The sequence below is a fragment of the Anomaloglossus baeobatrachus genome, chromosome 7 (genome assembly GCF_048569485.1).
Source record: "Anomaloglossus baeobatrachus isolate aAnoBae1 chromosome 7, aAnoBae1.hap1, whole genome shotgun sequence".
NCBI classification, from domain to species: Eukaryota; Metazoa; Chordata; class Amphibia; order Anura; family Aromobatidae; genus Anomaloglossus; species Anomaloglossus baeobatrachus.
The window spans coordinates 289,511,793-289,516,792 of record NC_134359.1 but is presented as its reverse complement, the minus strand read 5'-3'; the positions used below and the strand labels follow the sequence as shown (position 1 = coordinate 289,516,792).

At 48.3% G+C, this 5,000-nt stretch overlaps 1 protein-coding gene across 2 annotated transcripts in view; it reads left to right on the top strand.

The window, feature by feature from the left end:
* Positions 1 to 5,000, top strand: part of RAI1 (retinoic acid induced 1) — a 145,122-nt gene that overhangs the window by 65,414 nt on the left and 74,708 nt on the right. The window contains exon 2 of one of the 2 annotated variants that reach the window (XM_075318379.1): positions 2,639 to 2,834. The exons of the other annotated variant lie outside the window; for it this stretch is intronic. The gene's annotated coding sequence lies outside the window, so the exon portion shown is untranslated. The remainder of the gene's footprint in view (positions 1 to 2,638; positions 2,835 to 5,000) is intronic. 2 annotated transcript variants of the gene reach the window in all.

Here is a 5,000-nt window from a genome sequence, read left to right as displayed (position 1 = left end):
AGAAATTTCTTAAAGGGAACTCACCATGATATATCGGAAAGTTCCATAGACCCCTACAGGCGGGGTGCTCACTTCGTTGGTTGTTGTCCAGCCTGTTTCCTCTCCCCATGGTCAGCCCCGCAAATTCCTATCTTGGAATTTTTAATGCAAAGTCCTTTTGGAGAAGGGGCCAGATCACCCTGATTCCTCCCAATCCACAAGATGTAAATGAGAGGGTAATTTTGGGGATTTGTGGTGACTGTGATTGTCCTGGTCATACAGTCAAGGGTGCTCATTGGTTATTGTCCAGCCTGTTTCCTCTTCCCATGCTCACCCCGCGCAACTTTCCAATCTTGGAATTTATGCAGTACTACATTAGGAAAGGGGCCAGATCACCCATCCCCCCCCCCCCAATCCACAAGATGTAAATGAGAGGGTAATTTTGGGGATTTTTGGTAACTGTGATTTGTCCTGGTCATACAGTCAAGGTTGCCCATTGGTTATTGTCGTCCTGCCTTTTTCCTCCTCCCATGGTTACCCCCCGCAACTTACTATCTTGGAATTTATGCAGTACTACATTAGGAAAGGGGCCACACCCCCCCCAATCCACAAAATGTAAATGAGAGGGTAATTTTTGGAGGTTTGTGGTGACTGTGATTGTCCTGGTCATACAGTCAAGGGTGCTCATTGGTTTTTGTCCAGCCTGTTTCCTCCTCCCATGGTTACCCCCCCCCCCCCCAACTTTCTATCTTGGAATTTTAGGAAAGGGGCCAGATCACCCAGACCCCCCAATCCACAAGATGAAAATGAGAGGGTAATTTTTGGGGTTTGTGGTAACTGTGATTGTCCTGGTCAAACAGGCTGCTGTGATCGTTATAGTCCAGCCTGTTTCTTCTCCCCGTGGTTACCCCCCGCAACTTTCTTTCTTGCAATTTATGCAGTACTACATTAGGAAAGGGACCCCCCACCCCTAATCCTCAAGATATAAATGAGAGGGTAATTTTGTGGGTTTGTGGTAACTGTGATTGTCCTGGTCATACAGTCAAGGTTGCTCATTGGTTATTGTCCAGCCTGTTTCCTCCTCCCATGGTCACCCCCGCAACTTTCTATCTTGGAATTTTAGGAAAGAGGCCAGATCACCCTGACAACCCCAATCCACAAGATGTAAACGAGAGGGTAATTTTTGGGTTTGTGGTGGTGACTGTTTTTGTCTTGGTCATACAGGCTGGGGGGGCTCGTTGGTTATTGTCCAGCCTCTTTCCTCTCCCCATGGTTACCCCCCCCCCCTGCAATTTTCTATCTTGGAATTTATGCAGTACTACATTAGGAAAGGGGCCAGATCACCCTGACCCCCCCCCCCCCAATCCACAAGATGTAAATGAGAAGGTAATTTTGTGGGTTTGTGGTAACTGTGATTGTCCTGGTCATACAGTCAAGGGTGCTCATTGGTTACTGTCCAACCTGTTTCCTCTTCCCATGCTCACCTTCCACAACTTTCTATCTTGGAATTTATGCAGTACTACATTAGGAAAGGGGCCAGATCACCCTGACCCCCCCCCCCCTTCAATCCACAAGATATAAATGAGAGGGTAATTTTGTGGGTTTGTGGTAACTGTGATTGTCCTGGTCATACAGTCAAGGTTGCTCATTGGTTATTGTCCAGCCTGTTTCCTCCTCCCATGGTCACCCCCGCAACTTTCTATCTTGGAATTTTAGGAAAGGGACCAGATCACCCTGACCCCCCCCCCCCAATCCACAAGATGTAAACAAGAGGGTAATTTTTGGGTTTGTGGTGGTGACTGTTTTTGTCTTGGTCACACAGGCTGGGGGGCTCGTTGGTTATTGTCCAGCCTGTTTCCTCTTCCCATGGTCACCCCCCCACAACTTTCTATAGGTCATCTTGGATTTTTTCATGTGGTGTCCTATTAGGAAAGGGGCCAGATCACCATGACACCCCCAGTCTACAAGATCTAAGAAGGGACCCAGTGATCATATGCAGTTTTGTCTGCATATGAGCCATATTACCCAAATTTTTTTTTTTTTTTTTTTATCCTGGGGCAGATTTTTGAGCTTTTGATCCATGTTTTTTTGTCTTGATCCCACTGACCAGGGGGATCCTTGGGTATTGTCTGGTCGCTCTGCCCCATGGTCACCCCCGCACCTTCCTATAGGTGACCTTGGAAGAGTTAATGACTGATAGAATTTCGGATGTTTTATTGATGGAGCCGGGGAATAGAATCTGGATGAGAGTACTAGAAGTCGAGCTGGTTCACCCCCCGCCCGCCGCCCTCGCCCCAATCTCCACATGCCTCCTGAGGATAGCAAGCAAAGAGCAGAGCTCTCCGTCTCTCCCTGACCCCTTCTGGTTGGCATTTCGGGTTCTTGGCTTTCTATTCCTGGCACAGGCAGGCAGCCACACACTCATCCGCACAAACGCAGCACACGAGAGGCGAAAAAGGACGAAGAAGGGGGGGCACGCCACCTACTCCCCAAACAAAGGCTTCCGTGCCAGCAGCATCTCGGCACATCCAAAGCCCCCCGACCTGATGTCTCAATAGACACTGTCAATGACCCCCTCCTCTCGCCCCAACCCCGCGCTCTCCTCCCCACTATGCTGTCTACTCTCACACCCCTCCTACTTCTGCCTCTACATTTTCAGGCTGGATGCTACAGCGGCCGTTCCTAATTACCTCTTATCCCCAGTGGTTTGTGAATAATCACCGCTGAGAAGCATTGAAGGGCTGCTGCTGAGGAGGATGAAAAATATGAATTGTGCCATTTTTCACGTCTAAGGGACATAACCTGGTCACCGTGCTGGAGTGGAGGAGAGAGTGGAGGCTGAGGAGACATCTCAGGTACCTTTCTGCATTTTGGGGAATCGGGGGTGGAGGGGATTTTGACGTTAGGGGGGGTGTGTGGTCGGCGTTCTTCGGAGTTGACTTTGTAAACAATGCGGAGGTTGGCTTGGTGGTTGGAGACCAGACCTCAAGACTTGAATGATCATGGACGTGAAGGTCCTCTTGAGATTGTAACCAGACCTCATGACTTGGATGACCATGCACGTAGAGGTCCTCTTGAGATTGTGACCAGACCTCATGACTTGGATGACCATGCACGTAGAGGTCCTCTTGAGATTGTGACCAGACCTCATGACTTGGATGACCATGGACATGGAGGTCCTCTTGAGATTGTGACCAGACCTCATGACTTGGATGAGCATGGACGTTGATGTCCTCTTGAGATTGGGACCAGACCTCATGACTTGGATGACCATGGACGTGAAATTCCTCTTGAGATTGTGACCAGACCTCATGACTTGGATGACCATGGACGTGGATGTCCTCTTGAGATTGTGACCGGACCTCATGACTTGGATGACCATGGACGTGGATGTCCTCTTGAGATTGTGACCGGACCTCATGACTTGGATGACCATTGACATGGAGGTCCTCTTGAGATTGTGACCAGACCTCATGACTTGGATAACCATGGACGTAGCGGTCCTCTTGAGATTGTGACCACCAGACCTCATGATTTGGATGACCATGGATGTGGAGGTCCTCTTGAGATTGTGACCAGACCTTATGACTTGGATGACCATGGACGTGGAGGTCCTTTTGAGATAGTCACAAGACCTCACGACTTGGATAATTATCGACATGGAGGTCCTCTTCTGATTGTGGACCAGACCTGGAGGTGACACCTGGAACTTCCCGTATGTCCTTGTTTATAAACCTTGGGCATTCGATGGTGGCACCTTGATCCTACCGGATATTAACAGAATGGGTTTTCACATCGTTCTGGCTCGGTATAGTTTAGTTTTTTGGGGTTTTAGGTATTTTAATCCCTTCTCTGCTGTGAGTCATTGTCAACGGTTTGAAGCCAGTGCTGAAATTGGTCAGTGGTAGAGGGGCTCGGACGTAAATAGGAACCCGATACTACTGCAGTGGTCCCTGACATGGAGAAAATACCTACCATTACCTTGTCCCTGGCACGCTATGTGTTAAATTTTGCAAGCCTTTCGGATGGCATCCATCATGGGGACTTCTCCTGTTAACTCTTACATGGCCAACGCTGGAAGACGTGGTGGTGGAGGAGGGGGGGCGCTATCTCTTTTTTACGACTTGAGTGACACCATTAAAATAAATTGCACCTGCCTTAATTCCCCATCTCCCCCCCCCGGATGATATAGGAGCCACTTAACGTGTCACTGGGACATAACGTCATTCTCCCTGCGTTCACTGGCGTGGTCACATGACCTTTTATTTTTTTGGACATAGAACTTCTAATTTTTTGGACCATTGCCTATAGAAATTGTAATAGTATCATGATTTTAGTTCTTGTCAATGCGTTTTGATGGGATGCCCTGAAATGCGTCGTGTATTTGATCAGAAATGTGTCTGATTTTCCATGATACTCCAACATCAAACTGACTTGCAGCTTCATACCCCTCCTCCCCCTCGCTTCTGCAATTTACATCTTTCAGGCTACAAAAAAAATGGGTTGTGTATGCTGCAGTGGGGTAGAGACCTTTTGCATAGAAGGGGGATAAATTGCATTTTTAGGATGGACGTCCATTGCTGATCCCGGGGAGATTAGCGTCTCCTCTTCCCAGTGCTGACACATGAAGGACTAAAGTTTATATAGATCGTCTATTATAGCGTTCCTCCCCAAAGTCCTGTATCCTGTATGTATGGATTCGGAGCCGTCGCATTGGCCATATGTGAGTGCCCCGGGCATCTTTATGCCTCCTTTAATATTTTATGCCCCAATTTGATCCTTGACATTCCGGCCCCTGCTAATTGCACCTCTCCTTGTTTTCCTCCCATGACAGTATGGATCCCACGCCTACCCTATGGGTCCCCATAGATCACAGCTGCAGATCCAGCATTAAAATGATCTTTCTATTATCTTTTTACCAATTCACTTTCGTTGTTCATCCTGATCTACCTGTTTCATGTATGGAGCAATCACACTTTTGCAGGCAGCAGTGCAGCCAGGGTGGGAGGAGGGGCTCGCTA